This window comes from Salvia hispanica, chromosome 4 (genome assembly GCF_029641045.1).
Source record: "Salvia hispanica isolate PSC_SH4W2 chromosome 4, Shi_PSC_v1, whole genome shotgun sequence".
NCBI classification, from domain to species: domain Eukaryota; kingdom Viridiplantae; phylum Streptophyta; class Magnoliopsida; order Lamiales; family Lamiaceae; genus Salvia; species Salvia hispanica.
The window spans coordinates 42943533-42970259 of record NC_142695.1 but is presented as its reverse complement, the minus strand read 5'-3'; the positions used below and the strand labels follow the sequence as shown (position 1 = coordinate 42970259).

Below are 26727 nucleotides of genomic sequence, written 5' to 3'. Positions count from 1 at the left end.
GTGCGCAGGTTCTGGTCCCCCACCCTTCAGACGGGCATAACTTTTGATCCGGAAGGAGTTACGGGACCCACAGCATATCACCGCGAAGCTCCCGCCGAGCCCCACGTGCTGAGCTACGGGTACAGCCCGTGGCTACTCCGGGAAGCAAAAAGAGGCCGTTTCGAGCCATTTCGGCCACTTTTAGTTCGCGGCTACTGTTTTTCGGCACGTTTAAGGTTGTGGGACCCGCTCGTCACGGGCTCGTGGGGATTGCCGTACCTTTTTGTCCTCGCGCCCGCCAACCGCTAGTCGAGTTTCGGGCCGCAGCAAGACCAACTGAACGGAAATAGAAAAAAAAAATGAACGCACTCGCAAAAAGGGGTGCAACACGAGGACTTCCCAGGGGGTCACCCATCCTAGTACTACTCTCGCCCAAGCACGCTTAACTTCGGAGTTCTGATGGGATCCGATGCATTAGTGCTGGTATGATCGCACCCGTCAATAGCCCCGCACTTTATTCTTTCATAGCGTACGCTCCCGTGCGCAGGTTCTGGTCCCCCACCCTTCAGACGGGCATAACTTTTGATCCGGAAGGAGTTACGGGACCCACAGCATATCACCGCGAAGCTCTCGCCGAGCCCCACGTGCTGAGCTACGGGTACAGCCCGTGGCTACTCCGGGAAGCAAAAAGAGGCCGTTTCGAGCCATTTCGGCCACTTTTAGTTCGCGGCTACTGTTTTTCGGCACGTTTAAGGTTGTGGGACCCGCTCGTCACGGGCTCGTGGGGATTGCCGTACCTTTTTGTCCTCGCGCCCGCCAACCGCTAGTCGAGTTTCGGGCCGCAGCAAGACCAACTGAACGGAAATAGAAAAAAAAAATGAACGCACTCGCAAAAAGGGGTGCAACACGAGGACTTCCCAGGGGGTCACCCATCCTAGTACTACTCTCGCCCAAGCACGCTTAACTTCGGAGTTCTGATGGGATCCGGTGCATTAGTGCTGGTATGATCGCACCCGTCAATAGCCCCGCACTTTATTCTTTCATAGCGTACGCTCCCGTGCGCAGGTTCTGGTCCCCCACCCTTCAGACGGGCATAACTTTTGATCCGGAAGGAGTTACGGGACCCACAGCATATCACCGCGAAGCTCCCGCCGAGCCCCACGTGCTGAGCTACGGGTACAGCCCGTGGCTACTCCGGGAAGCAAAAAGAGGCCGTTTCGAGCCATTTCGGCCACTTTTAGTTCGCGGCTACTGTTTTTCGGCACGTTTAAGGTTGTGGGACCCGCTCGTCACGGGCTCGTGGGGATTGCCGTACCTTTTTGTCCTCGCGCCCGCCAACCGCTAGTCGAGTTTCGGGCCGCAGCAAGACCAACTGAACGGAAATAGAAAAAAAAAATGAACGCACTCGCAAAAAGGGGTGCAACACGAGGACTTCCCAGGGGGTCACCCATCCTAGTACTACTCTCGCCCAAGCACGCTTAACTTCGGAGTTCTGATGGGATCCGGTGCATTAGTGCTGGTATGATCGCACCCGTCAATAGCCCCGCACTTTATTCTTTCATAGCGTACGCTCCCGTGCGCAGGTTCTGGTCCCCCACCCTTCAGACGGGCATAACTTTTGATCCGGAAGGAGTTACGGGACCCACAGCATATCACCGCGAAGCTCCCGCCGAGCCCCACGTGCTGAGCTACGGGTACAGCCCGTGGCTACTCCGGGAAGCAAAAAGAGGCCGTTTCGAGCCATTTCGGCCACTTTTAGTTCGCGGCTACTGTTTTTCGGCACGTTTAAGGTTGTGGGACCCGCTCGTCACGGGCTCGTGGGGATTGCCGTACCTTTTTGTCCTCGCGCCCGCCAACCGCTAGTCGAGTTTCGGGCCGCAGCAAGACCAACTGAACGGAAATAGAAAAAAAAAATGAACGCACTCGCAAAAAGGGGTGCAACACGAGGACTTCCCAGGGGGTCACTCATCCTAGTACTACTCTCGCCCAAGCACGCTTAACTTCGGAGTTCTGATGGGATCCGGTGCATTAGTGCTGGTATGATCGCACCCGTCAATAGCCCCGCACTTTATTCTTTCATAGCGTACGCTCCCGTGCGCAGGTTCTGGTCCCCCACCCTTCAGACGGGCATAACTTTTGATCCGGAAGGAGTTACGGGACCCACAGCATATCACCGCGAAGCTCCCGCCGAGCCCCACGTGCTGAGCTACGGGTACAGCCCGTGGCTACTCCGGGAAGCAAAAAGAGGCCGTTTCGAGCCATTTCGGCCACTTTTAGTTCGCGGCTACTGTTTTTCGGCACGTTTAAGGTTGTGGGACCCGCTCGTCACGGGCTCGTGGGGATTGCCGTACCTTTTTGTCCTCGCGCCCGCCAACCGCTAGTCGAGTTTCGGGCCGCAGCAAGACCAACTGAACGGAAATAGAAAAAAAAAATGAACGCACTCGCAAAAAGGGGTGCAACACGAGGACTTCCCAGGGGGTCACCCATCCTAGTACTACTCTCGCCCAAGCACGCTTAACTTCGGAGTTCTGATGGGATCCGGTGCATTAGTGCTGGTATGATCGCACCCGTCAATAGCCCCGCACTTTATTCTTTCATAGCGTACGCTCCCGTGCGCAGGTTCTGGTCCCCCACCCTTCAGACGGGCATAACTTTTGATCCGGAAGGAGTTACGGGACCCACAGCATATCACCGCGAAGCTCCCGCCGAGCCCCACGTGCTGAGCTACGGGTACAGCCCGTGGCTACTCCGGGAAGCAAAAAGAGGCCGTTTCGAGCCATTTCGGCCACTTTTAGTTCGCGGCTACTGTTTTTCGGCACGTTTAAGGTTGTGGGACCCGCTCGTCACGGGCTCGTGGGGATTGCCGTACCTTTTTGTCCTCGCGCCCGCCAACCGCTAGTCGAGTTTCGGGCCGCAGCAAGACCAACTGAACGGAAATAGAAAAAAAAAATGAACGCACTCGCAAAAAGGGGTGCAACACGAGGACTTCCCAGGGGGTCACCCATCCTAGTACTACTCTCGCCCAAGCACGCTTAACTTCGGAGTTCTGATGGGATCCGGTGCATTAGTGCTGGTATGATCGCACCCGTCAATAGCCCCGCACTTTATTCTTTCATAGCGTACGCTCCCGTGCGCAGGTTCTGGTCCCCCACCCTTCAGACGGGCATAACTTTTGATCCGGAAGGAGTTACGGGACCCACAGCATATCACCGCGAAGCTCCCGCCGAGCCCCACGTGCTGAGCTACGGGTACAGCCCGTGGCTACTCCGGGAAGCAAAAAGAGGCCGTTTCGAGCCATTTCGGCCACTTTTAGTTCGCGGCTACTGTTTTTCGGCACGTTTAAGGTTGTGGGACCCGCTCGTCACGGGCTCGTGGGGATTGCCGTACCTTTTTGTCCTCGCGCCCGCCAACCGCTAGTCGAGTTTCGGGCCGCAGCAAGACCAACTGAACGGAAATAGAAAAAAAAAATGAACGCACTCGCAAAAAGGGGTGCAACACGAGGACTTCCCAGGGGGTCACCCATCCTAGTACTACTCTCGCCCAAGCACGCTTAACTTCGGAGTTCTGATGGGATCCGGTGCATTAGTGCTGGTATGATCGCACCCGTCAATAGCCCCGCACTTTATTCTTTCATAGCGTACGCTCCCGTGCGCAGGTTCTGGTCCCCCACCCTTCAGACGGGCATAACTTTTGATCCGGAAGGAGTTACGGGACCCACAGCATATCACCGCGAAGCTCCCGCCGAGCCCCACGTGCTGAGCTACGGGTACAGCCCGTGGCTACTCCGGGAAGCAAAAAGAGGCCGTTTCGAGCCATTTCGGCCACTTTTAGTTCGCGGCTACTGTTTTTCGGCACGTTTAAGGTTGTGGGACCCGCTCGTCACGGGCTCGTGGGGATTGCCGTACCTTTTTGTCCTCGCGCCCGCCAACCGCTAGTCGAGTTTCGGGCCGCAGCAAGACCAACTGAACGGAAATAGAAAAAAAAAATGAACGCACTCGCAAAAAGGGGTGCAACACGAGGACTTCCCAGGGGGTCACCCATCCTAGTACTACTCTCGCCCAAGCACGCTTAACTTCGGAGTTCTGATGGGATCCGGTGCATTAGTGCTGGTATGATCGCACCCGTCAATAGCCCCGCACTTTATTCTTTCATAGCGTACGCTCCCGTGCGCAGGTTCTGGTCCCCCACCCTTCAGACGGGCATAACTTTTGATCCGGAAGGAGTTACGGGACCCACAGCATATCACCGCGAAGCTCCCGCCGAGCCCCACGTGCTGAGCTACGGGTACAGCCCGTGGCTACTCCGGGAAGCAAAAAGAGGCCGTTTCGAGCCATTTCGGCCACTTTTAGTTCGCGGCTACTGTTTTTCGGCACGTTTAAGGTTGTGGGACCCGCTCGTCACGGGCTCGTGGGGATTGCCGTACCTTTTTGTCCTCGCGCCCGCCAACCGCTAGTCGAGTTTCGGGCCGCAGCAAGACCAACTGAACGGAAATAGAAAAAAAAAATGAACGCACTCGCAAAAAGGGGTGCAACACGAGGACTTCCCAGGGGGTCACCCATCCTAGTACTACTCTCGCCCAAGCACGCTTAACTTCGGAGTTCTGATGGGATCCGGTGCATTAGTGCTGGTATGATCGCACCCGTCAATAGCCCCGCACTTTATTCTTTCATAGCGTACGCTCCCGTGCGCAGGTTCTGGTCCCCCACCCTTCAGACGGGCATAACTTTTGATCCGGAAGGAGTTACGGGACCCACAGCATATCACCGCGAAGCTCTCGCCGAGCCCCACGTGCTGAGCTACGGGTACAGCCCGTGGCTACTCCGGGAAGCAAAAAGAGGCCGTTTCGAGCCATTTCGGCCACTTTTAGTTCGCGGCTACTGTTTTTCGGCACGTTTAAGGTTGTGGGACCCGCTCGTCACGGGCTCGTGGGGATTGCCGTACCTTTTTGTCCTCGCGCCCGCCAACCGCTAGTCGAGTTTCGGGCCGCAGCAAGACCAACTGAACGGAAATAGAAAAAAAAAATGAACGCACTCGCAAAAAGGGGTGCAACACGAGGACTTCCCAGGGGGTCACCCATCCTAGTACTACTCTCGCCCAAGCACGCTTAACTTCGGAGTTCTGATGGGATCCGGTGCATTAGTGCTGGTATGATCGCACCCGTCAATAGCCCCGCACTTTATTCTTTCATAGCGTACGCTCCCGTGCGCAGGTTCTGGTCCCCCACCCTTCAGACGGGCATAACTTTTGATCCGGAAGGAGTTACGGGACCCACAGCATATCACCGCGAAGCTCCCGCCGAGCCCCACGTGCTGAGCTACGGGTACAGCCCGTGGCTACTCCGGGAAGCAAAAAGAGGCCGTTTCGAGCCATTTCGGCCACTTTTAGTTCGCGGCTACTGTTTTTCGGCACGTTTAAGGTTGTGGGACCCGCTCGTCACGGGCTCGTGGGGATTGCCGTACCTTTTTGTCCTCGCGCCCGCCAACCGCTAGTCGAGTTTCGGGCCGCAGCAAGACCAACTGAACGGAAATAGAAAAAAAAAATGAACGCACTCGCAAAAAGGGGTGCAACACGAGGACTTCCCAGGGGGTCACCCATCCTAGTACTACTCTCGCCCAAGCACGCTTAACTTCGGAGTTCTGATGGGATCCGGTGCATTAGTGCTGGTATGATCGCACCCGTCAATAGCCCCGTACTTTATTCTTTCATAGCGTACGCTCCCGTGCGCAGGTTCTGGTCCCCCACCCTTCAGACGGGCATAACTTTTGATCCGGAAGGAGTTACGGGACCCACAGCATATCACCGCGAAGCTCCCGCCGAGCCCCACGTGCTGAGCTACGGGTACAGCCCGTGGCTACTCCGGGAAGCAAAAAGAGGCCGTTTCGAGCCATTTCGGCCACTTTTAGTTCGCGGCTACTGTTTTTCGGCACGTTTAAGGTTGTGGGACCCGCTCGTCACGGGCTCGTGGGGATTGCCGTACCTTTTTGTCCTCGCGCCCGCCAACCGCTAGTCGAGTTTCGGGCCGCAGCAAGACCAACTGAACGGAAATAGAAAAAAAAAATGAACGCACTCGCAAAAAGGGGTGCAACACGAGGACTTCCCAGGGGGTCACCCATCCTAGTACTACTCTCGCCCAAGCACGCTTAACTTCGGAGTTCTGATGGGATCCGGTGCATTAGTGCTGGTATGATCGCACCCGTCAATAGCCCCGTACTTTATTCTTTCATAGCGTACGCTCCCGTGCGCAGGTTCTGGTCCCCCACCCTTCAGACGGGCATAACTTTTGATCCGGAAGGAGTTACGGGACCCACAGCATATCACCGCGAAGCTCTCGCCGAGCCCCACGTGCTGAGCTACGGGTACAGCCCGTGGCTACTCCGGGAAGCAAAAAGAGGCCGTTTCGAGCCATTTCGGCCACTTTTAGTTCGCGGCTACTGTTTTTCGGCACGTTTAAGGTTGTGGGACCCGCTCGTCACGGGCTCGTGGGGATTGCCGTACCTTTTTGTCCTCACGCCCGCCAACCGCTAGTCGAGTTTCGGGCCGCAGCAAGACCAACTGAACGGAAATAGAAAAAAAAAATGAACGCACTCGCAAAAAGGGGTGCAACACGAGGACTTCCCAGGGGGTCACCCATCCTAGTACTACTCTCGCCCAAGCACGCTTAACTTCGGAGTTCTGATGGGATCCGGTGCATTAGTGCTGGTATGATCGCACCCGTCAATAGCCCCGTACTTTATTCTTTCATAGCGTACGCTCCCGTGCGCAGGTTCTGGTCCCCCACCCTTCAGACGGGCATAACTTTTGATCCGGAAGGAGTTACGGGACCCACAGCATATCACCGCGAAGCTCTCGCCGAGCCCCACGTGCTGAGCTACGGGTACAGCCCGTGGCTACTCCGGGAAGCAAAAAGAGGCCGTTTCGAGCCATTTCGGCCACTTTTAGTTCGCGGCTACTGTTTTTCGGCACGTTTAAGGTTGTGGGACCCGCTCGTCACGGGCTCGTGGGGATTGCCGTACCTTTTTGTCCTCGCGCCCGCCAACCGCTAGTCGAGTTTCGGGCCGCAGCAAGACCAACTGAACGGAAATAGAAAAAAAAAATGAACGCACTCGCAAAAAGGGGTGCAACACGAGGACTTCCCAGGGGGTCACCCATCCTAGTACTACTCTCGCCCAAGCACGCTTAACTTCGGAGTTCTGATGGGATCCGGTGCATTAGTGCTGGTATGATCGCACCCGTCAATAGCCCCGCACTTTATTCTTTCATAGCGTACGCTCCCGTGCGCAGGTTCTGGTCCCCCACCCTTCAGACGGGCATAACTTTTGATCCGGAAGGAGTTACGGGACCCACAGCATATCACCGCGAAGCTCCCGCCGAGCCCCACGTGCTGAGCTACGGGTACAGCCCGTGGCTACTCCGGGAAGCAAAAAGAGGCCGTTTCGAGCCATTTCGGCCACTTTTAGTTCGCGGCTACTGTTTTTCGGCACGTTTAAGGTTGTGGGACCCGCTCGTCACGGGCTCGTGGGGATTGCCGTACCTTTTTGTCCTCGCGCCCGCCAACCGCTAGTCGAGTTTCGGGCCGCAGCAAGACCAACTGAACGGAAATAGAAAAAAAAAATGAACGCACTCGCAAAAAGGGGTGCAACACGAGGACTTCCCAGGGGGTCACCCATCCTAGTACTACTCTCGCCCAAGCACGCTTAACTTCGGAGTTCTGATGGGATCCGGTGCATTAGTGCTGGTATGATCGCACCCGTCAATAGCCCCGTACTTTATTCTTTCATAGCGTACGCTCCCGTGCGCAGGTTCTGGTCCCCCACCCTTCAGACGGGCATAACTTTTGATCCGGAAGGAGTTACGGGACCCACAGCATATCACCGCGAAGCTCTCGCCGAGCCCCACGTGCTGAGCTACGGGTACAGCCCGTGGCTACTCCGGGAAGCAAAAAGAGGCCGTTTCGAGCCATTTCGGCCACTTTTAGTTCGCGGCTACTGTTTTTCGGCACGTTTAAGGTTGTGGGACCCGCTCGTCACGGGCTCGTGGGGATTGCCGTACCTTTTTGTCCTCGCGCCCGCCAACCGCTAGTCGAGTTTCGGGCCGCAGCAAGACCAACTGAACGGAAATAGAAAAAAAAAATGAACGCACTCGCAAAAAGGGGTGCAACACGAGGACTTCCCAGGGGGTCACCCATCCTAGTACTACTCTCGCCCAAGCACGCTTAACTTCGGAGTTCTGATGGGATCCGGTGCATTAGTGCTGGTATGATCGCACCCGTCAATAGCCCCGCACTTTATTCTTTCATAGCGTACGCTCCCGTGCGCAGGTTCTGGTCCCCCACCCTTCAGACGGGCATAACTTTTGATCCGGAAGGAGTTACGGGACCCACAGCATATCACCGCGAAGCTCCCGCCGAGCCCCACGTGCTGAGCTACGGGTACAGCCCGTGGCTACTCCGGGAAGCAAAAAGAGGCCGTTTCGAGCCATTTCGGCCACTTTTAGTTCGCGGCTACTGTTTTTCGGCACGTTTAAGGTTGTGGGACCCGCTCGTCACGGGCTCGTGGGGATTGCCGTACCTTTTTGTCCTCGCGCCCGCCAACCGCTAGTCGAGTTTCGGGCCGCAGCAAGACCAACTGAACGGAAATAGAAAAAAAAAATGAACGCACTCGCAAAAAGGGGTGCAACACGAGGACTTCCCAGGGGGTCACCCATCCTAGTACTACTCTCGCCCAAGCACGCTTAACTTCGGAGTTCTGATGGGATCCGGTGCATTAGTGCTGGTATGATCGCACCCGTCAATAGCCCCGCACTTTATTCTTTCATAGCGTACGCTCCCGTGCGCAGGTTCTGGTCCCCCACCCTTCAGACGGGCATAACTTTTGATCCGGAAGGAGTTACGGGACCCACAGCATATCACCGCGAAGCTCCCGCCGAGCCCCACGTGCTGAGCTACGGGTACAGCCCGTGGCTACTCCGGGAAGCAAAAAGAGGCCGTTTCGAGCCATTTCGGCCACTTTTAGTTCGCGGCTACTGTTTTTCGGCACGTTTAAGGTTGTGGGACCCGCTCGTCACGGGCTCGTGGGGATTGCCGTACCTTTTTGTCCTCGCGCCCGCCAACCGCTAGTCGAGTTTCGGGCCGCAGCAAGACCAACTGAACGGAAATAGAAAAAAAAAATGAACGCACTCGCAAAAAGGGGTGCAACACGAGGACTTCCCAGGGGGTCACCCATCCTAGTACTACTCTCGCCCAAGCACGCTTAACTTCGGAGTTCTGATGGGATCCGGTGCATTAGTGCTGGTATGATCGCACCCGTCAATAGCCCCGCACTTTATTCTTTCATAGCGTACGCTCCCGTGCGCAGGTTCTGGTCCCCCACCCTTCAGACGGGCATAACTTTTGATCCGGAAGGAGTTACGGGACCCACAGCATATCACCGCGAAGCTCTCGCCGAGCCCCACGTGCTGAGCTACGGGTACAGCCCGTGGCTACTCCGGGAAGCAAAAAGAGGCCGTTTCGAGCCATTTCGGCCACTTTTAGTTCGCGGCTACTGTTTTTCGGCACGTTTAAGGTTGTGGGACCCGCTCGTCACGGGCTCGTGGGGATTGCCGTACCTTTTTGTCCTCGCGCCCGCCAACCGCTAGTCGAGTTTCGGGCCGCAGCAAGACCAACTGAACGGAAATAGAAAAAAAAAATGAACGCACTCGCAAAAAGGGGTGCAACACGAGGACTTCCCAGGGGGTCACCCATCCTAGTACTACTCTCGCCCAAGCACGCTTAACTTCGGAGTTCTGATGGGATCCGGTGCATTAGTGCTGGTATGATCGCACCCGTCAATAGCCCCGCACTTTATTCTTTCATAGCGTACGCTCCCGTGCGCAGGTTCTGGTCCCCCACCCTTCAGACGGGCATAACTTTTGATCCGGAAGGAGTTACGGGACCCACAGCATATCACCGCGAAGCTCCCGCCGAGCCCCACGTGCTGAGCTACGGGTACAGCCCGTGGCTACTCCGGGAAGCAAAAAGAGGCCGTTTCGAGCCATTTCGGCCACTTTTAGTTCGCGGCTACTGTTTTTCGGCACGTTTAAGGTTGTGGGACCCGCTCGTCACGGGCTCGTGGGGATTGCCGTACCTTTTTGTCCTCGCGCCCGCCAACCGCTAGTCGAGTTTCGGGCCGCAGCAAGACCAACTGAACGGAAATAGAAAAAAAAAATGAACGCACTCGCAAAAAGGGGTGCAACACGAGGACTTCCCAGGGGGTCACCCATCCTAGTACTACTCTCGCCCAAGCACGCTTAACTTCGGAGTTCTGATGGGATCCGGTGCATTAGTGCTGGTATGATCGCACCCGTCAATAGCCCCGCACTTTATTCTTTCATAGCGTACGCTCCCGTGCGCAGGTTCTGGTCCCCCACCCTTCAGACGGGCATAACTTTTGATCCGGAAGGAGTTACGGGACCCACAGCATATCACCGCGAAGCTCCCGCCGAGCCCCACGTGCTGAGCTACGGGTACAGCCCGTGGCTACTCCGGGAAGCAAAAAGAGGCCGTTTCGAGCCATTTCGGCCACTTTTAGTTCGCGGCTACTGTTTTTCGGCACGTTTAAGGTTGTGGGACCCGCTCGTCACGGGCTCGTGGGGATTGCCGTACCTTTTTGTCCTCGCGCCCGCCAACCGCTAGTCGAGTTTCGGGCCGCAGCAAGACCAACTGAACGGAAATAGAAAAAAAAAATGAACGCACTCGCAAAAAGGGGTGCAACACGAGGACTTCCCAGGGGGTCACCCATCCTAGTACTACTCTCGCCCAAGCACGCTTAACTTCGGAGTTCTGATGGGATCCGGTGCATTAGTGCTGGTATGATCGCACCCGTCAATAGCCCCGTACTTTATTCTTTCATAGCGTACGCTCCCGTGCGCAGGTTCTGGTCCCCCACCCTTCAGACGGGCATAACTTTTGATCCGGAAGGAGTTACGGGACCCACAGCATATCACCGCGAAGCTCTCGCCGAGCCCCACGTGCTGAGCTACGGGTACAGCCCGTGGCTACTCCGGGAAGCAAAAAGAGGCCGTTTCGAGCCATTTCGGCCACTTTTAGTTCGCGGCTACTGTTTTTCGGCACGTTTAAGGTTGTGGGACCCGCTCGTCACGGGCTCGTGGGGATTGCCGTACCTTTTTGTCCTCGCGCCCGCCAACCGCTAGTCGAGTTTCGGGCCGCAGCAAGACCAACTGAACGGAAATAGAAAAAAAAAATGAACGCACTCGCAAAAAGGGGTGCAACACGAGGACTTCCCAGGGGGTCACCCATCCTAGTACTACTCTCGCCCAAGCACGCTTAACTTCGGAGTTCTGATGGGATCCGGTGCATTAGTGCTGGTATGATCGCACCCGTCAATAGCCCCGCACTTTATTCTTTCATAGCGTACGCTCCCGTGCGCAGGTTCTGGTCCCCCACCCTTCAGACGGGCATAACTTTTGATCCGGAAGGAGTTACGGGACCCACAGCATATCACCGCGAAGCTCCCGCCGAGCCCCACGTGCTGAGCTACGGGTACAGCCCGTGGCTACTCCGGGAAGCAAAAAGAGGCCGTTTCGAGCCATTTCGGCCACTTTTAGTTCGCGGCTACTGTTTTTCGGCACGTTTAAGGTTGTGGGACCCGCTCGTCACGGGCTCGTGGGGATTGCCGTACCTTTTTGTCCTCGCGCCCGCCAACCGCTAGTCGAGTTTCGGGCCGCAGCAAGACCAACTGAACGGAAATAGAAAAAAAAAATGAACGCACTCGCAAAAAGGGGTGCAACACGAGGACTTCCCAGGGGGTCACCCATCCTAGTACTACTCTCGCCCAAGCACGCTTAACTTCGGAGTTCTGATGGGATCCGGTGCATTAGTGCTGGTATGATCGCACCCGTCAATAGCCCCGTACTTTATTCTTTCATAGCGTACGCTCCCGTGCGCAGGTTCTGGTCCCCCACCCTTCAGACGGGCATAACTTTTGATCCGGAAGGAGTTACGGGACCCACAGCATATCACCGCGAAGCTCTCGCCGAGCCCCACGTGCTGAGCTACGGGTACAGCCCGTGGCTACTCCGGGAAGCAAAAAGAGGCCGTTTCGAGCCATTTCGGCCACTTTTAGTTCGCGGCTACTGTTTTTCGGCACGTTTAAGGTTGTGGGACCCGCTCGTCACGGGCTCGTGGGGATTGCCGTACCTTTTTGTCCTCGCGCCCGCCAACCGCTAGTCGAGTTTCGGGCCGCAGCAAGACCAACTGAACGGAAATAGAAAAAAAAAATGAACGCACTCGCAAAAAGGGGTGCAACACGAGGACTTCCCAGGGGGTCACCCATCCTAGTACTACTCTCGCCCAAGCACGCTTAACTTCGGAGTTCTGATGGGATCCGGTGCATTAGTGCTGGTATGATCGCACCCGTCAATAGCCCCGCACTTTATTCTTTCATAGCGTACGCTCCCGTGCGCAGGTTCTGGTCCCCCACCCTTCAGACGGGCATAACTTTTGATCCGGAAGGAGTTACGGGACCCACAGCATATCACCGCGAAGCTCCCGCCGAGCCCCACGTGCTGAGCTACGGGTACAGCCCGTGGCTACTCCGGGAAGCAAAAAGAGGCCGTTTCGAGCCATTTCGGCCACTTTTAGTTCGCGGCTACTGTTTTTCGGCACGTTTAAGGTTGTGGGACCCGCTCGTCACGGGCTCGTGGGGATTGCCGTACCTTTTTGTCCTCGCGCCCGCCAACCGCTAGTCGAGTTTCGGGCCGCAGCAAGACCAACTGAACGGAAATAGAAAAAAAAAATGAACGCACTCGCAAAAAGGGGTGCAACACGAGGACTTCCCAGGGGGTCACCCATCCTAGTACTACTCTCGCCCAAGCACGCTTAACTTCGGAGTTCTGATGGGATCCGGTGCATTAGTGCTGGTATGATCGCACCCGTCAATAGCCCCGTACTTTATTCTTTCATAGCGTACGCTCCCGTGCGCAGGTTCTGGTCCCCCACCCTTCAGACGGGCATAACTTTTGATCCGGAAGGAGTTACGGGACCCACAGCATATCACCGCGAAGCTCTCGCCGAGCCCCACGTGCTGAGCTACGGGTACAGCCCGTGGCTACTCCGGGAAGCAAAAAGAGGCCGTTTCGAGCCATTTCGGCCACTTTTAGTTCGCGGCTACTGTTTTTCGGCACGTTTAAGGTTGTGGGACCCGCTCGTCACGGGCTCGTGGGGATTGCCGTACCTTTTTGTCCTCGCGCCCGCCAACCGCTAGTCGAGTTTCGGGCCGCAGCAAGACCAACTGAACGGAAATAGAAAAAAAAAATGAACGCACTCGCAAAAAGGGGTGCAACACGAGGACTTCCCAGGGGGTCACCCATCCTAGTACTACTCTCGCCCAAGCACGCTTAACTTCGGAGTTCTGATGGGATCCGGTGCATTAGTGCTGGTATGATCGCACCCGTCAATAGCCCCGCACTTTATTCTTTCATAGCGTACGCTCCCGTGCGCAGGTTCTGGTCCCCCACCCTTCAGACGGGCATAACTTTTGATCCGGAAGGAGTTACGGGACCCACAGCATATCACCGCGAAGCTCCCGCCGAGCCCCACGTGCTGAGCTACGGGTACAGCCCGTGGCTACTCCGGGAAGCAAAAAGAGGCCGTTTCGAGCCATTTCGGCCACTTTTAGTTCGCGGCTACTGTTTTTCGGCACGTTTAAGGTTGTGGGACCCGCTCGTCACGGGCTCGTGGGGATTGCCGTACCTTTTTGTCCTCGCGCCCGCCAACCGCTAGTCGAGTTTCGGGCCGCAGCAAGACCAACTGAACGGAAATAGAAAAAAAAAATGAACGCACTCGCAAAAAGGGGTGCAACACGAGGACTTCCCAGGGGGTCACCCATCCTAGTACTACTCTCGCCCAAGCACGCTTAACTTCGGAGTTCTGATGGGATCCGGTGCATTAGTGCTGGTATGATCGCACCCGTCAATAGCCCCGCACTTTATTCTTTCATAGCGTACGCTCCCGTGCGCAGGTTCTGGTCCCCCACCCTTCAGACGGGCATAACTTTTGATCCGGAAGGAGTTACGGGACCCACAGCATATCACCGCGAAGCTCCCGCCGAGCCCCACGTGCTGAGCTACGGGTACAGCCCGTGGCTACTCCGGGAAGCAAAAAGAGGCCGTTTCGAGCCATTTCGGCCACTTTTAGTTCGCGGCTACTGTTTTTCGGCACGTTTAAGGTTGTGGGACCCGCTCGTCACGGGCTCGTGGGGATTGCCGTACCTTTTTGTCCTCGCGCCCGCCAACCGCTAGTCGAGTTTCGGGCCGCAGCAAGACCAACTGAACGGAAATAGAAAAAAAAAATGAACGCACTCGCAAAAAGGGGTGCAACACGAGGACTTCCCAGGGGGTCACCCATCCTAGTACTACTCTCGCCCAAGCACGCTTAACTTCGGAGTTCTGATGGGATCCGGTGCATTAGTGCTGGTATGATCGCACCCGTCAATAGCCCCGCACTTTATTCTTTCATAGCGTACGCTCCCGTGCGCAGGTTCTGGTCCCCCACCCTTCAGACGGGCATAACTTTTGATCCGGAAGGAGTTACGGGACCCACAGCATATCACCGCGAAGCTCTCGCCGAGCCCCACGTGCTGAGCTACGGGTACAGCCCGTGGCTACTCCGGGAAGCAAAAAGAGGCCGTTTCGAGCCATTTCGGCCACTTTTAGTTCGCGGCTACTGTTTTTCGGCACGTTTAAGGTTGTGGGACCCGCTCGTCACGGGCTCGTGGGGATTGCCGTACCTTTTTGTCCTCGCGCCCGCCAACCGCTAGTCGAGTTTCGGGCCGCAGCAAGACCAACTGAACGGAAATAGAAAAAAAAAATGAACGCACTCGCAAAAAGGGGTGCAACACGAGGACTTCCCAGGGGGTCACCCATCCTAGTACTACTCTCGCCCAAGCACGCTTAACTTCGGAGTTCTGATGGGATCCGGTGCATTAGTGCTGGTATGATCGCACCCGTCAATAGCCCCGCACTTTATTCTTTCATAGCGTACGCTCCCGTGCGCAGGTTCTGGTCCCCCACCCTTCAGACGGGCATAACTTTTGATCCGGAAGGAGTTACGGGACCCACAGCATATCACCGCGAAGCTCCCGCCGAGCCCCACGTGCTGAGCTACGGGTACAGCCCGTGGCTACTCCGGGAAGCAAAAAGAGGCCGTTTCGAGCCATTTCGGCCACTTTTAGTTCGCGGCTACTGTTTTTCGGCACGTTTAAGGTTGTGGGACCCGCTCGTCACGGGCTCGTGGGGATTGCCGTACCTTTTTGTCCTCGCGCCCGCCAACCGCTAGTCGAGTTTCGGGCCGCAGCAAGACCAACTGAACGGAAATAGAAAAAAAAAATGAACGCACTCGCAAAAAGGGGTGCAACACGAGGACTTCCCAGGGGGTCACCCATCCTAGTACTACTCTCGCCCAAGCACGCTTAACTTCGGAGTTCTGATGGGATCCGGTGCATTAGTGCTGGTATGATCGCACCCGTCAATAGCCCCGCACTTTATTCTTTCATAGCGTACGCTCCCGTGCGCAGGTTCTGGTCCCCCACCCTTCAGACGGGCATAACTTTTGATCCGGAAGGAGTTACGGGACCCACAGCATATCACCGCGAAGCTCTCGCCGAGCCCCACGTGCTGAGCTACGGGTACAGCCCGTGGCTACTCCGGGAAGCAAAAAGAGGCCGTTTCGAGCCATTTCGGCCACTTTTAGTTCGCGGCTACTGTTTTTCGGCACGTTTAAGGTTGTGGGACCCGCTCGTCACGGGCTCGTGGGGATTGCCGTACCTTTTTGTCCTCGCGCCCGCCAACCGCTAGTCGAGTTTCGGGCCGCAGCAAGACCAACTGAACGGAAATAGAAAAAAAAAATGAACGCACTCGCAAAAAGGGGTGCAACACGAGGACTTCCCAGGGGGTCACCCATCCTAGTACTACTCTCGCCCAAGCACGCTTAACTTCGGAGTTCTGATGGGATCCGGTGCATTAGTGCTGGTATGATCGCACCCGTCAATAGCCCCGCACTTTATTCTTTCATAGCGTACGCTCCCGTGCGCAGGTTCTGGTCCCCCCCACCCTTCAGACGGGCATAACTTTTGATCCGGAAGGAGTTACGGGACCCACAGCATATCACCGCGAAGCTCTCGCCGAGCCCCCACGTGCTGAGCTACGGGTACAGCCCGTGGCTACTCCGGGAAGCAAAAAGAGGCCGTTTCGAGCCATTTCGGCCACTTTTAGTTCGCGGCTACTGTTTTTCGGCACGTTTAAGGTTGTGGGACCCGCTCGTCACGGGCTCGTGGGGATTGCCGTACCTTTTTGTCCTCGCGCCCGCCAACCGCTAGTCGAGTTTCGGGCCGCAGCAAGACCAACTGAACGGAAATAGAAAAAAAAAATGAACGCACTCGCAAAAAGGGGTGCAACACGAGGACTTCCCAGGGGGTCACCCATCCTAGTACTACTCTCGCCCAAGCACGCTTAACTTCGGAGTTCTGATGGGATCCGGTGCATTAGTGCTGGTATGATCGCACCCGTCAATAGCCCCGCACTTTATTCTTTCATAGCGTACGCTCCCGTGCGCAGGTTCTGGTCCCCCACCCTTCAGACGGGCATAACTTTTGATCCGGAAGGAGTTACGGGACCCACAGCATATCACCGCGAAGCTCTCGCCGAGCCCCACGTGCTGAGCTACGGGTACAGCCCGTGGCTACTCCGGGAAGCAAAAAAGAGGCCGTTTCGAGCCATTTCGGCCACTTTTAGTTCGCGGCTACTGTTTTTCGGCACGTTTAAGGTTGTGGGACCCGCTCGTCACGGGCTCGTGGGGATTGCCGTACCTTTTTGTCCTCGCGCCCCGCCAACCGCTAGTCGAGTTTCGGGCCGCAGCAAGACCAACTGAACGGAAATAGAAAAAAAAAATGAACGCACTCGCAAAAAGGGGTGCAACACGAGGACTTCCCAGGGGGTCACCCATCCTAGTACTACTCTCGCCCAAAGCACGCTTAACTTCGGAGTTCTGATGGGATCCGGTGCATTAGTGCTGGTATGATCGCACCCGTCAATAGCCCCGCACTTTATTCTTTCATAGCGTACGCTCCCGTGCGCAGGTTCTGGTCCCCCACCCTTCAGACGGGCATAACTTTTGATCCGGAAGGGAGTTACGGGGACCCACAGCATATCACCGCGAAGCTCTCGCCGAGCCCCACGTGCTGAGCTACGGGTACACGCCCGTGGCTACTCCGGGAAGCAAAAAGAGGCCGTTTCGAGCCATTTCGGCCACTTTTAGTTCGCGGCTACTGTTTTTCGGCACGTTTAAGGTTGTGGGACCCGCTCGTCACGGGCTCGTGGGGATTGCCGTACCTTTTTGTCCTCGCGCCCGCCAACCGCTAGTCGAGTTTCGGGCCGCAGCAAGACCAACTGAACGGAAATAGAAAAAAAAATGAACGCACTCGCAAAAAGGGGTGCAACACGAGGACTTCCCAGGGGGTCACCCATCCTAGTACTACTCTCTCGCCCAAGCACGCTTAAACTTCGGAGTTCTGATGGGATCCGGTGCATTAGTGCTGGTATGATCGCACCCGTCAATAGCCCCGCACTTTATTCTTTCATAGCGTACGCTCCCGTGCGCAGGTTCTGGTCCCCCACCCTTCAGACGGGCATAACTTTTGATCCGGAAGGAGTTACGGGACCCACAGCATATCACCGCGAAGCTCTCGCCGAGCCCCACGTGCTGAGCTACGGGTACAGCCCGTGGCTACTTCCGGGAAGCAAAAAGAGGCCGTTTCGAGCCATTTCGGCCACTTTTAGTTCGCGGCTACTGTTTTTTCGGCACGTTTAAGGTTGTGGGACCCGCTCGTCACGGGCTCGTGGGGATTGCCGTACCTTTTTGTCCTCGCGCCCCGCCAACCGCTAGTCGAGTTTCGGGCCGCAGCAAGACCAACTGAACGGAAATAGAAAAAAAAAATGAACGCACTCGCAAAAAGGGGTGCAACACGAGGACTTCCCAGGGGGTCACCCATCCTAGTACTACCTCTCGCCCAAGCACGCTTAACTTCGGAGTTCTGATGGGATCCGGTGCATTAGTGCTGGTATGATCGCACCCGTCAATAGCCCCGCACTTTATTCTTTCATAGCGTACGCTCCCGTGCGCAGGTTCTGGTCCCCCACCCTTCAGACGGGCATAACTTTTGATCCGGAAGGAGTTACGGGACCCACAGCATATCACCGCGAAGCTCTCGCCGAGCCCCACGTGCTGAGCTACGGGTACAGCCCGTGGCTACTCCGGGAAGCAAAAAGAGGCCGTTTCGAGCCATTTCGGCCACTTTTAGTTCGCGGCTACTGTTTTTCGGCACGTTTAAGGTTGTGGGACCCGCTCGTCACGGGCTCGTGGGGATTGCCGTACCTTTTTGTCCTCGCGCCCGCCAACCGCTAGTCGAGTTTTCGGGCCGCAGCAAGACCAACTGAACGGAAATAGAAAAAAAAAATGAACGCACTCGCAAAAAGGGGTGCAACACGAGGACTTCCCAGGGGGTCACCCATCCTAGTACTACTCCTCGCCCAAGCACGCTTAACTTCGGAGTTCTGATGGGATCCGGTGCATTAGTGCTGGTATGATCGCACCCGTCAATAGCCCCCGCACTTTATTCTTTCATAGCGTACGCTCCCGTGCGCAGGTTCTGGTCCCCCACCCTTCAGACGGGCATAACTTTTGATCCGGAAGGAGTTACGGGACCCACAGCATATCACCGCGAAGCTCTCGCCGAGCCCCACGTGCTGAGCTACGGGTACAGCCCGTGGCTACTCCGGGAAGCAAAAAGAGGCCGTTTCGAGCCATTTCGGCCACTTTTAGTTCGCGGCTACTGTTTTTCGGCACGTTTAAGGTTGTGGGACCCGCTCGTCACGGGCTCGTGGGGATTGCCCGTACCTTTTTGTCCTCGCGCCCCGCCAACCGCTAGTCGAGTTTCGGGCCGCAGCAAGACCAACTGAACGGAAATAGAAAAAAAAAAATGAACGCACTCGCAAAAAGGGGTGCAACACGAGGACTTCCCAGGGGGTCACCCATCCTAGTACTACTCTCGCCCAAGCACGCTTAACTTCGGAGTTCTGATGGGATCCGGTGCATTAGTGCTGGTATGATCGCACCCGTCAATAGCCCCGCACTTTATTCTTTCATAGCGTACGCTCCCGTGCGCAGGTTCTGGTCCCCCACCCTTCAGACGGGCATAACTTTTGATCCGGAAGGAGTTACGGGACCCACAGCATATCACCGCGAAGCTCTCGCCGAGCCCCACGTGCTGAGCTACGGGTACAGCCCGTGGCTACTCCGGGAAGCAAAAAGAGGCCGTTTCGAGCCATTTCGGCCACTTTTAGTTCGCGGCTACTGTTTTTCGGCACGTTTAAGGTTGTGGGACCCGCTCGTCACGGGCTCGTGGGGATTGCCGTACCTTTTTGTCCTCGCGCCCGCCAACCGCTAGTCGAGTTTCGGGCCGCAGCAAGACCAACTGAACGGAAATAGAAAAAAAAAATGAACGCACTCGCAAAAAGGGGTGCAACACGAGGACTTCCCAGGGGGTCACCCATCCTAGTACTACTCTCGCCCAAGCACGCTTAACTTCGGAGTTCTGATGGGATCCGGTGCATTAGTGCTGGTATGATCGCACCCGTCAATAGCCCCGCACTTTATTCTTTCATAGCGTACGCTCCCGTGCGCAGGTTCTGGTCCCCCACCCTTCAGACGGGCATAACTTTTGATCCGGAAGGAGTTACGGGACCCACAGCATATCACCGCGAAGCTCCCGCCGAGCCCCACGTGCTGAGCTACGGGTACAGCCCGTGGCTACTCCGGGAAGCAAAAAGAGGCCGTTTCGAGCCATTTCGGCCACTTTTAGTTCGCGGCTACTGTTTTTCGGCACGTTTAAGGTTGTGGGACCCGCTCGTCACGGGCTCGTGGGGATTGCCGTACCTTTTTGTCCTCCGCGCCCCGCCAACCGCTAGTCGAGTTTCGGGCCGCAGCAAGACCAACTGAACGGAAATAGAAAAAAAAAATGAACGCACTCGCAAAAAGGGGTGCAACACGAGGACTTCCCAGGGGGTCACCCATCCTAGTACTACTCTCGCCCAAGCACGCTTAACTTCGGAGTTCTGATGGGATCCGGTGCATTAGTGCTGGTATGATCGCACCCGTCAATAGCCCCGCACTTTATTCTTTCATAGCGTACGCTCCCGTGCGCAGGTTCTGGTCCCCCACCCTTCAGACGGGCATAACTTTTGATCCGGAAGGAGTTACGGGACCCCACAGCATATCACCGCGAAGCTCCCGCCGAGCCCCACGTGCTGAGCTACGGGTACAGCCCGTGGCTACTCCGGGAAGCAAAAAGAGGCCGTTTCGAGCCATTTCGGCCACTTTTAGTTCGCGGCTACTGTTTTTCTCGCACGTTTAAGGTTGTGGGACCCGCTCGTCACGGGCTCGTGGGGATTGCCGTACCTTTTTGTCCTCGCGCCCGCCAACCGCTAGTCGAGTTTCGGGCCGCAGCAAGACCAACTGAACGGAAATAGAAAAAAAAAAATGAACGCACTCGCAAAAAGGGGTGCAACACGAGGACTTCCCAGGGGGTCACCCATCCTAGTACTACTCTCGCCCAAGCACGCTTAACTTCGGAGTTCTGATGGGATCCGGTGCATTAGTGCTGGTATGATCGCACCCGTCAATAGCCCCGCACTTTATTCTTTCATAGCGTACGCTCCCGTGCGCAGGTTCTGGTCCCCCACCCTTCAGACGGGCATAACTTTTGATCCGGAAGGAGTTACGGGACCCACAGCATATCACCGCGAAGCTCCTCGCCGAGCCCCACGTGCTGAGCTACGGGTACAGCCCGTGGCTACTCCGGGAAGCAAAAGAGGCCCGTTTCGAGCCATTTCGGCCACTTTTAGTTCGCGGCTACTGTTTTTCGGCACGTTTAAGGTTGTGGGACCCGCTCGTCACGGGCTCGTGGGGATTGCCGTACCTTTTTGTCCTCGCGCCCCGCCAACCGCTAGTCGAGTTTCGGGCCGCAGCAAGACCAACTGAACGGAAATAGAAAAAAAAAATGAACGCACTCGCAAAAAGGGGTGCAACACGAGGACTTCCCAGGGGGTCACCCATCCTAGTACTACTCTCGCCCAAGCACGCTTAACTTCGGAGTTCTGATGGGATCCGGTGCATTAGTGCTGGTATGATCGCACCCGTCAATAGCCCCGCACTTTATTCTTTCATAGCGTACGCTCCCGTGCGCAGGTTCTGGTCCCCCACCTTCAGACGGGCATAACTTTTGATCCGGAAGGAGTTACGGGACCCACAGCATATCACCGCGAAAGCTCTCGCCGAGCCCCACGTGCTGAGCTACGGGTACAGCCCGTGGCTACTCCGGGAAGCAAAAAGAGGCCGTTTCGAGCCATTTCGGCCACTTTTAGTTCGCGGCTACTGGTTTTTTCGGCACGTTTAAGGTTGTGGGACCCGCTCGTCACGGGCTCGTGGGGATTGCCGTACCTTTTTGTCCTCGCGCCCGCCAACCGCTAGTCGAGTTTCGGGCCGCAGCAAGACCAACTGAACGGAAATAGAAAAAAAAAATGAACGCACTCGCAAAAAGGGGTGCAACACGAGGACTTCCCAGGGGGGTCACCCATCCTAGTACTACTCTCGCCCAAGCACGCTTAACTTCGGAGTTCTGATGGGATCCGGTGCATTAGTGCTGGTATGATCGCACCCGTCAATAGCCCCGCACTTTATTCTTTCATAGCGTACGCTCCCGTGCGCAGGTTCTGGTCCCCCCACCCTTCAGACGGGCATAACTTTTGATCCGGAAGGAGTTACGGGACCCACAGCATATCACCGCGAAGCTCTCGCCGAGCCCCACGTGCTGAGCTACGGGTACAGCCCGTGGCTACTCCGGGAAGCAAAAAGAGGCCGTTTCGAGCCATTTCGGCCACTTTTAGTTCGCGGCTACTGTTTTTCGGCACGTTTAAGGTTGTGGGACCCGCTCGTCACGGGCTCGTGGGGATTGCCGTACCTTTTTGTCCTCGCGCCCGCCAACCGCTAGTCGAGTTTCGGGCCGCAGCAAGACCAACTGAACGGAAATAGAAAAAAAAAATGAACGCACTCGCAAAAAGGGGTGCAACACGAGGACTTCCCAGGGGGTCACCCATCCTAGTACTACTCTCGCCCAAGCACGCTTAACTTCGGAGTTCTGATGGGATCCGGTGCATTAGTGCTGGTATGATCGCACCCGTCAATAGCCCCGCACTTTATTCTTTCATAGCGTACGCTCCCGTGCGCAGGTTCTGGTCCCCCACCCTTCAGACGGGCATAACTTTTGATCCGGAAGGAGTTACGGGACCCCACAGCATATCACCGCGAAGCTCCCGCCGAGCCCCACGTGCTGAGCTACGGGTACAGCCCGTGGCTACTCCGGGAAGCAAAAAGAGGCCGTTTCGAGCCATTTCGGCCACTTTAGTTCGCGGCTACTGTTTTTTTCGGCACGTTTAAGGTTGTGGGACCCGCTCGTCACGGGCTCGTGGGGATTGCCGTACCTTTTTGTCCTCGCGCCCGCCAACCGCTAGTCGAGTTTCGGGCCGCAGCAAGACCAACTGAACGGAAATAGAAAAAAAAAATGAACGCACTCGCAAAAAGGGGTGCAACACGAGGACTTCCCAGGGGGTCACCCATCCTAGTACTACTCTCGCCCAAGCACGCTTAACTTCGGAGTTCTGATGGGATCCGGTGCATTAGTGCTGGTATGATCGCACCCGTCAATAGCCCCGCACTTTATTCTTTCATAGCGTACGCTCCCGTGCGCAGGTTCTGGTCCCCCACCCTTCAGACGGGCATAACTTTTGATCCGGAAGGAGTTACGGGACCCACAGCATATCACCGCGAAGCTCCCGCCGAGCCCCACGTGCTGAGCTACGGGTACAGCCCGTGGCTACTCCGGGAAGCAAAAAGAGGCCGTTTCGAGCCATTTCGGCCACTTTTAGTTCGCGGCTACTGTTTTTCGGCACGTTTAAGGTTGTGGGACCCGCTCGTCACGGGCTCGTGGGGATTGCCGTACCTTTTTGTCCTCGCGCCCGCCAACCGCTAGTCGAGTTTCGGGCCGCAGCAAGACCAACTGAACGGAAATAGAAAAAAAAAATGAACGCACTCGCAAAAAGGGGTGCAACACGAGGACTTCCCCAGGGGGTCACCCATCCTAGTACTACTCTCGCCCAAGCACGCTTACTACTCTCGCCCCAAGCACGCTTAACTTCGGAGTTCTGATGGGATCCGGTGCATTAGTGCTGGTATGATCGCACCCGTCAATAGCCCCGCACTTTATTCTTTCATAGCGTACGCTCCCGTGCGCAGGTTCTGGTCCCCCACCCTTCAGACGGGCATAACTTTTGATCCGGAAGAGTTACGGGACCCACAGCATATCACCGCGAAGCTCCCGCCGAGCCCCACGTGCTGAGCTACGGGTACAGCCCGTGGCTACTCCGGGAAGCAAAAAGAGGCCGTTTCGAGCCATTTCGGCCACTTTTAGTTCGCGGCTACTGTTTTTCGGCACGTTTAAGGTTGTGGGACCCGCTCGTCACGGGCTCGTGGGGATTGCCGTACCTTTTTGTCCTCGCGCCCGCCAACCGCTAGTCGAGTCGAGTTTCGGGCCGCAGCAAGACCAACTGAACGGAAATAGAAAAAAAAAAATGAACGCACTCGCAAAAAGGGGTGCAACACGAGGACTTCCCAGGGGGTCACCCATCTAGTACTACTCTCGCCCAAGCACGCTTAACTTCGGAGTTCTGATGGGATCCGGTGCATTAGTGCTGGTATGATCGCACCCCGTCAATAGCCCCGCACTTTATTCTTTCATAGCGTACGCTCCCGTGCGCAGGTTCTGGTCCCCCACCCTTCAGACGGGCATAACTTTTGATCCGGAAGGAGTTACGGGACCCACAGCATATCACCGCGAAGCTCCCGCCGAGCCCCACGTGCTGAGCTACGGGTACAGCCCGTGGCTACTCCGGGAAGCAAAAAGAGGCCGTTTCGAGCCATTTCGGCCACTTTTAGTTCGCGGCTACTGTTTTTTCGGCACGTTTAAGGTTGTGGGACCCGCTCGTCACGGGCTCGTGGGGATTGCCGTACCTTTTTGTCCTCGCGCCCGCCAACCGCTAGTCGAGTTTCGGGCCGCAGCAAGACCAACTGAACGGAAATAGAAAAAAAAAAATGAACGCACTCGCAAAAAGGGGTGCAACACGAGGACTTCCCAGGGGGTCACCCATCCTAGTACTACTCTCGCCCAAGCACGCTTAACTTCGGAGTTCTGATGGGATCCGGTGCATTAGTGCTGGTATGATCGCACCCGTCAATAGCCCCCGCACTTTATTCTTTCATAGCGTACGCTCCCGTGCGCAGGTTCTGGTCCCCCACCCTTCAGACGGGCATAACTTTTGATCCGGAAGGAGTTACGGGACCCACAGCATATCACCGCGAAGCTCCCGCCGAGCCCCACGTGCTGAGCTACGGGTACAGCCCGTGGCTACTCCGGAAGCAAAAAGAGGCCGTTTCGAGCCATTTCGGCCACTTTTTAGTTCGCGGCTACTGTTTTTTCGGCACGTTTAAGGTTGTGGGACCCGCTCGTCACGGGCTCGTGGGGATTGCCGTACCTTTTTGTCCTCGCGCCCGCCAACCGCTAGTCCGAGTTTCGGGCCGCAGCCAAGGACCAACTGAACGGAAATAGAAAAAAAAAAATGAACGCACTCGCAAAAAGGGGTGCAACACGAGGACTTCCCAGGGGGTCACCCATCCTAGTACTACTCTCGCCCAAGCACGCTTAACTTCGGAGTTCTGATGGGATCCGGTGCATTAGTGCTGGTATGATCGCACCCGTCAATAGCCCCGCACTTTATTCTTTCATAGCGTACGCTCCCCGTGCGCAGGTTCTGGTCCCCCACCCTTCAGACGGGCATAACTTTTGATCCGGAAGGAGTTACGGGACCCACAGCATATCACCGCGAAGCTCCCGCCGAGCCCCACGTGCTGAGCTACGGGTACAGCCCGTGGCTACTCCGGGAAGCAAAAAGAGGCCGTTTCGAGCCATTTCGGCCACTTTTAGTTCGCGGCTACTGTTTTTCGGCACGTTTAAGGTTGTGGGACCCGCTCGTCACGGGCTCGTGGGGATTGCCGTACCTTTTTGTCCTCGCGCCCGCCAACCGCTAGTCGAGTTTCGGGCCGCAGCAAGACCAACTGAACGGAAATAGAAAAAAAAAATGAACGCACTCGCAAAAAGGGGTGCAACACGAGGACTTCCCAGGGGGTCACCCATCCTAGTACTACTCTCGACCCAAGCACGCTTAACTTCGGAGTTCTGATGGGATCCGGTGCATTAGTGCTGGTATGATCGCACCCGTCAATAGCCCCGCACTTTATTCTTTCATAGCGTACGCTCCCGTGCGCAGGTTCTGGTCCCCCACCCTTCAGAACGGGCATAACTTTTGATCCGGAAGGAGTTACGGGACCCACAGCATATCACCGCGAAGCCTCCCGCCGAGCCCCACGTGCTGAGCTACGGGTACAGCCCGTGGCTACTCCGGGAAGCAAAAAGAGGCCGTTTTCGAGCCATTTCGGCCACTTTTAGTTCGCGGCTACTGTTTTTCGGCACGTTTAAGGTTGTGGGACCCCGCTCGTCACGGGCTCGTGGGGATTGCCGTACCTTTTTGTCCTCGCGCCCGCCAACCGCTAGTCGAGTTTCGGGCCGCAGCAAGACCAACTGAACGGAAATAGAAAAAAAAAATGAACGCACTCGCAAAAAGGGGTGCAACACGAGGACTTCCCAGGGGGTCACCCATCCTAGTACTACTCTCGCCCAAGCACGCTTAACTTCGGAGTTCTGATGGGATCCGGTGCATTAGTGCTGGTATGATCGCACCCCGTCAATAGCCCCCGCACTTTATTCTTTCATAGCGTACGCTCCCGTGCGCAGGTTCTGGTCCCCCACCCTTCAGACGGGCATAACTTTTGATCCGGAAGGAGTTACGGGACCCACCAGCATATCACCGCGAAGCTCCCGCCGAGCCCCACGTGCTGAGCTACGGGTACAGCCCGTGGCTACTCCGGGAAGCAAAAAGAGGCCGTTTCGAGCCATTTCGGCCACTTTTAGTTCGCGGCTACTGTTTTTCGGCACGTTTAAGGTTGTGGGACCCGCTCGTCACGGGCTCGTGGGGGATTGCCGTACCTTTTTGTCCCTCGCGCCCGCCAACCGCTAGTCGAGTTTCGGGCCGCAGCAAGACCAACTGAACGGAAATAGAAAAAAAAAATGAACGCACTCGCAAAAAGGGGTGCAACACGAGGACTTCCCAGGGGGTCACCCATCCTAGTACTACTCTCGCCCCAAGCACGCTTAACTTCGGAGTTCTGATGGGATCCGGTGCATTAGTGCTGGTATGATCGCACCCGTCAATAGCCCCCGCACTTTATTCTTTCATAGCGTACGCTCCCGTGCGCAGGTTCTGGTCCCCCCACCCTTCAGACGGGCATAACTTTTGATCCGGAAGGAGTTACGGGACCCACAGCATATCACCGCGAAGCTCCCGCCGAGCCCCACGTGCTGAGCTACGGGTACAGCCCGTGGCTACTCCGGGAAGCAAAAAGAGGCCGTTTCGAGCCATTTCGGGCCACTTTTAGTTCGCGGCTACTGTTTTTTCGGCACGTTTAAGGTTGTG

General features: G+C 56.3%; 49 non-coding genes and 2 pseudogenes across 49 annotated transcripts; all 51 read right to left on the bottom strand.

Moving 5' to 3' along the window:
- Positions 1-357: 357 nt before the first annotated feature.
- LOC148928955 (5S ribosomal RNA) lies at positions 358-476 on the bottom strand. Its single transcript, XR_016130064.1, has one exon. It is a non-coding gene; the product is annotated as a 5S ribosomal RNA (ribosomal RNA).
- Positions 477-875: 399 nt separating this feature from the next.
- LOC148928954 (5S ribosomal RNA) lies at positions 876-994 on the bottom strand. The gene has a single exon (XR_016129755.1). It is a non-coding gene; the product is annotated as a 5S ribosomal RNA (ribosomal RNA).
- Positions 995-1393: 399 nt separating this feature from the next.
- LOC148928953 (5S ribosomal RNA) lies at positions 1394-1512 on the bottom strand. The gene has a single exon (XR_016129754.1). It is a non-coding gene; the product is annotated as a 5S ribosomal RNA (ribosomal RNA).
- A 399-nt stretch (positions 1513-1911) lies between these two features.
- On the bottom strand, positions 1912-2030 carry LOC148928952 (5S ribosomal RNA). Its single transcript, XR_016130076.1, has one exon. It is a non-coding gene; the product is annotated as a 5S ribosomal RNA (ribosomal RNA).
- Positions 2031-2429: 399 nt separating this feature from the next.
- LOC148928951 (5S ribosomal RNA) lies at positions 2430-2548 on the bottom strand. Its single transcript, XR_016129753.1, has one exon. It is a non-coding gene; the product is annotated as a 5S ribosomal RNA (ribosomal RNA).
- Positions 2549-2947: 399 nt separating this feature from the next.
- LOC148928950 (5S ribosomal RNA) lies at positions 2948-3066 on the bottom strand. Its single transcript, XR_016129752.1, has one exon. It is a non-coding gene; the product is annotated as a 5S ribosomal RNA (ribosomal RNA).
- A 399-nt stretch (positions 3067-3465) lies between these two features.
- Positions 3466-3584, bottom strand: LOC148928949 (5S ribosomal RNA). Its single transcript, XR_016129751.1, has one exon. It is a non-coding gene; the product is annotated as a 5S ribosomal RNA (ribosomal RNA).
- Positions 3585-3983: 399 nt separating this feature from the next.
- Positions 3984-4102, bottom strand: LOC148928948 (5S ribosomal RNA). Its single transcript, XR_016129750.1, has one exon. It is a non-coding gene; the product is annotated as a 5S ribosomal RNA (ribosomal RNA).
- Positions 4103-4501: 399 nt separating this feature from the next.
- LOC148928947 (5S ribosomal RNA) lies at positions 4502-4620 on the bottom strand. The gene has a single exon (XR_016129749.1). It is a non-coding gene; the product is annotated as a 5S ribosomal RNA (ribosomal RNA).
- Positions 4621-5019: 399 nt separating this feature from the next.
- LOC148928946 (5S ribosomal RNA) lies at positions 5020-5138 on the bottom strand. Its single transcript, XR_016129748.1, has one exon. It is a non-coding gene; the product is annotated as a 5S ribosomal RNA (ribosomal RNA).
- A 399-nt stretch (positions 5139-5537) lies between these two features.
- LOC148928945 (5S ribosomal RNA) lies at positions 5538-5656 on the bottom strand. Its single transcript, XR_016129747.1, has one exon. It is a non-coding gene; the product is annotated as a 5S ribosomal RNA (ribosomal RNA).
- Positions 5657-6055: 399 nt separating this feature from the next.
- Positions 6056-6174, bottom strand: LOC148928944 (5S ribosomal RNA). The gene has a single exon (XR_016129746.1). It is a non-coding gene; the product is annotated as a 5S ribosomal RNA (ribosomal RNA).
- Positions 6175-6573: 399 nt separating this feature from the next.
- On the bottom strand, positions 6574-6692 carry LOC148928943 (5S ribosomal RNA). Its single transcript, XR_016129745.1, has one exon. It is a non-coding gene; the product is annotated as a 5S ribosomal RNA (ribosomal RNA).
- A 399-nt stretch (positions 6693-7091) lies between these two features.
- On the bottom strand, positions 7092-7210 carry LOC148928942 (5S ribosomal RNA). The gene has a single exon (XR_016129744.1). It is a non-coding gene; the product is annotated as a 5S ribosomal RNA (ribosomal RNA).
- A 399-nt stretch (positions 7211-7609) lies between these two features.
- On the bottom strand, positions 7610-7728 carry LOC148928941 (5S ribosomal RNA). Its single transcript, XR_016129743.1, has one exon. It is a non-coding gene; the product is annotated as a 5S ribosomal RNA (ribosomal RNA).
- Positions 7729-8127: 399 nt separating this feature from the next.
- LOC148928940 (5S ribosomal RNA) lies at positions 8128-8246 on the bottom strand. The gene has a single exon (XR_016129742.1). It is a non-coding gene; the product is annotated as a 5S ribosomal RNA (ribosomal RNA).
- Positions 8247-8645: 399 nt separating this feature from the next.
- LOC148928939 (5S ribosomal RNA) lies at positions 8646-8764 on the bottom strand. The gene has a single exon (XR_016129741.1). It is a non-coding gene; the product is annotated as a 5S ribosomal RNA (ribosomal RNA).
- Positions 8765-9163: 399 nt separating this feature from the next.
- On the bottom strand, positions 9164-9282 carry LOC148928938 (5S ribosomal RNA). The gene has a single exon (XR_016129740.1). It is a non-coding gene; the product is annotated as a 5S ribosomal RNA (ribosomal RNA).
- Positions 9283-9681: 399 nt separating this feature from the next.
- Positions 9682-9800, bottom strand: LOC148928937 (5S ribosomal RNA). The gene has a single exon (XR_016129736.1). It is a non-coding gene; the product is annotated as a 5S ribosomal RNA (ribosomal RNA).
- A 399-nt stretch (positions 9801-10199) lies between these two features.
- Positions 10200-10318, bottom strand: LOC148928936 (5S ribosomal RNA). Its single transcript, XR_016129730.1, has one exon. It is a non-coding gene; the product is annotated as a 5S ribosomal RNA (ribosomal RNA).
- A 399-nt stretch (positions 10319-10717) lies between these two features.
- LOC148928935 (5S ribosomal RNA) lies at positions 10718-10836 on the bottom strand. Its single transcript, XR_016129724.1, has one exon. It is a non-coding gene; the product is annotated as a 5S ribosomal RNA (ribosomal RNA).
- Positions 10837-11235: 399 nt separating this feature from the next.
- Positions 11236-11354, bottom strand: LOC148928934 (5S ribosomal RNA). The gene has a single exon (XR_016129713.1). It is a non-coding gene; the product is annotated as a 5S ribosomal RNA (ribosomal RNA).
- Positions 11355-11753: 399 nt separating this feature from the next.
- On the bottom strand, positions 11754-11872 carry LOC148928933 (5S ribosomal RNA). Its single transcript, XR_016129707.1, has one exon. It is a non-coding gene; the product is annotated as a 5S ribosomal RNA (ribosomal RNA).
- A 399-nt stretch (positions 11873-12271) lies between these two features.
- On the bottom strand, positions 12272-12390 carry LOC148928932 (5S ribosomal RNA). Its single transcript, XR_016129706.1, has one exon. It is a non-coding gene; the product is annotated as a 5S ribosomal RNA (ribosomal RNA).
- Positions 12391-12789: 399 nt separating this feature from the next.
- LOC148928931 (5S ribosomal RNA) lies at positions 12790-12908 on the bottom strand. The gene has a single exon (XR_016129705.1). It is a non-coding gene; the product is annotated as a 5S ribosomal RNA (ribosomal RNA).
- Positions 12909-13307: 399 nt separating this feature from the next.
- LOC148928930 (5S ribosomal RNA) lies at positions 13308-13426 on the bottom strand. The gene has a single exon (XR_016129704.1). It is a non-coding gene; the product is annotated as a 5S ribosomal RNA (ribosomal RNA).
- A 399-nt stretch (positions 13427-13825) lies between these two features.
- LOC148928929 (5S ribosomal RNA) lies at positions 13826-13944 on the bottom strand. Its single transcript, XR_016129703.1, has one exon. It is a non-coding gene; the product is annotated as a 5S ribosomal RNA (ribosomal RNA).
- Positions 13945-14343: 399 nt separating this feature from the next.
- Positions 14344-14462, bottom strand: LOC148928928 (5S ribosomal RNA). Its single transcript, XR_016129702.1, has one exon. It is a non-coding gene; the product is annotated as a 5S ribosomal RNA (ribosomal RNA).
- Positions 14463-14861: 399 nt separating this feature from the next.
- LOC148928927 (5S ribosomal RNA) lies at positions 14862-14980 on the bottom strand. The gene has a single exon (XR_016129701.1). It is a non-coding gene; the product is annotated as a 5S ribosomal RNA (ribosomal RNA).
- A 399-nt stretch (positions 14981-15379) lies between these two features.
- On the bottom strand, positions 15380-15498 carry LOC148928926 (5S ribosomal RNA). Its single transcript, XR_016129700.1, has one exon. It is a non-coding gene; the product is annotated as a 5S ribosomal RNA (ribosomal RNA).
- Positions 15499-15897: 399 nt separating this feature from the next.
- Positions 15898-16016, bottom strand: LOC148928925 (5S ribosomal RNA). The gene has a single exon (XR_016129699.1). It is a non-coding gene; the product is annotated as a 5S ribosomal RNA (ribosomal RNA).
- Positions 16017-16418: 402 nt separating this feature from the next.
- On the bottom strand, positions 16419-16537 carry LOC148928924 (5S ribosomal RNA). Its single transcript, XR_016129698.1, has one exon. It is a non-coding gene; the product is annotated as a 5S ribosomal RNA (ribosomal RNA).
- Positions 16538-16938: 401 nt separating this feature from the next.
- LOC148928923 (5S ribosomal RNA) lies at positions 16939-17058 on the bottom strand. Its single transcript, XR_016130081.1, has one exon. It is a non-coding gene; the product is annotated as a 5S ribosomal RNA (ribosomal RNA).
- Positions 17059-17459: 401 nt separating this feature from the next.
- On the bottom strand, positions 17460-17581 carry LOC148928922 (5S ribosomal RNA; annotated as a pseudogene).
- A 402-nt stretch (positions 17582-17983) lies between these two features.
- On the bottom strand, positions 17984-18103 carry LOC148928921 (5S ribosomal RNA). The gene has a single exon (XR_016130111.1). It is a non-coding gene; the product is annotated as a 5S ribosomal RNA (ribosomal RNA).
- Positions 18104-18503: 400 nt separating this feature from the next.
- Positions 18504-18623, bottom strand: LOC148928920 (5S ribosomal RNA). The gene has a single exon (XR_016130079.1). It is a non-coding gene; the product is annotated as a 5S ribosomal RNA (ribosomal RNA).
- Positions 18624-19026: 403 nt separating this feature from the next.
- LOC148928919 (5S ribosomal RNA) lies at positions 19027-19145 on the bottom strand. Its single transcript, XR_016129697.1, has one exon. It is a non-coding gene; the product is annotated as a 5S ribosomal RNA (ribosomal RNA).
- Positions 19146-19544: 399 nt separating this feature from the next.
- LOC148928918 (5S ribosomal RNA) lies at positions 19545-19663 on the bottom strand. Its single transcript, XR_016129696.1, has one exon. It is a non-coding gene; the product is annotated as a 5S ribosomal RNA (ribosomal RNA).
- A 401-nt stretch (positions 19664-20064) lies between these two features.
- LOC148928917 (5S ribosomal RNA) lies at positions 20065-20183 on the bottom strand. Its single transcript, XR_016129695.1, has one exon. It is a non-coding gene; the product is annotated as a 5S ribosomal RNA (ribosomal RNA).
- Positions 20184-20585: 402 nt separating this feature from the next.
- On the bottom strand, positions 20586-20704 carry LOC148928916 (5S ribosomal RNA). The gene has a single exon (XR_016129694.1). It is a non-coding gene; the product is annotated as a 5S ribosomal RNA (ribosomal RNA).
- Positions 20705-21105: 401 nt separating this feature from the next.
- On the bottom strand, positions 21106-21224 carry LOC148928915 (5S ribosomal RNA). The gene has a single exon (XR_016129693.1). It is a non-coding gene; the product is annotated as a 5S ribosomal RNA (ribosomal RNA).
- Positions 21225-21625: 401 nt separating this feature from the next.
- LOC148928914 (5S ribosomal RNA) lies at positions 21626-21745 on the bottom strand. Its single transcript, XR_016130085.1, has one exon. It is a non-coding gene; the product is annotated as a 5S ribosomal RNA (ribosomal RNA).
- A 400-nt stretch (positions 21746-22145) lies between these two features.
- LOC148928913 (5S ribosomal RNA) lies at positions 22146-22264 on the bottom strand. The gene has a single exon (XR_016129692.1). It is a non-coding gene; the product is annotated as a 5S ribosomal RNA (ribosomal RNA).
- A 401-nt stretch (positions 22265-22665) lies between these two features.
- Positions 22666-22784, bottom strand: LOC148928912 (5S ribosomal RNA). Its single transcript, XR_016129691.1, has one exon. It is a non-coding gene; the product is annotated as a 5S ribosomal RNA (ribosomal RNA).
- A 399-nt stretch (positions 22785-23183) lies between these two features.
- On the bottom strand, positions 23184-23327 carry LOC148928911 (5S ribosomal RNA; annotated as a pseudogene).
- Positions 23328-23731: 404 nt separating this feature from the next.
- Positions 23732-23849, bottom strand: LOC148928910 (5S ribosomal RNA). The gene has a single exon (XR_016130074.1). It is a non-coding gene; the product is annotated as a 5S ribosomal RNA (ribosomal RNA).
- A 402-nt stretch (positions 23850-24251) lies between these two features.
- Positions 24252-24370, bottom strand: LOC148928909 (5S ribosomal RNA). Its single transcript, XR_016129690.1, has one exon. It is a non-coding gene; the product is annotated as a 5S ribosomal RNA (ribosomal RNA).
- A 405-nt stretch (positions 24371-24775) lies between these two features.
- LOC148928908 (5S ribosomal RNA) lies at positions 24776-24894 on the bottom strand. The gene has a single exon (XR_016129689.1). It is a non-coding gene; the product is annotated as a 5S ribosomal RNA (ribosomal RNA).
- A 400-nt stretch (positions 24895-25294) lies between these two features.
- LOC148928907 (5S ribosomal RNA) lies at positions 25295-25414 on the bottom strand. The gene has a single exon (XR_016130108.1). It is a non-coding gene; the product is annotated as a 5S ribosomal RNA (ribosomal RNA).
- A 403-nt stretch (positions 25415-25817) lies between these two features.
- Positions 25818-25936, bottom strand: LOC148928906 (5S ribosomal RNA). The gene has a single exon (XR_016129688.1). It is a non-coding gene; the product is annotated as a 5S ribosomal RNA (ribosomal RNA).
- Positions 25937-26340: 404 nt separating this feature from the next.
- On the bottom strand, positions 26341-26460 carry LOC148928905 (5S ribosomal RNA). The gene has a single exon (XR_016130075.1). It is a non-coding gene; the product is annotated as a 5S ribosomal RNA (ribosomal RNA).
- Between the last annotated feature and the right edge of the window lie 267 nt (positions 26461-26727).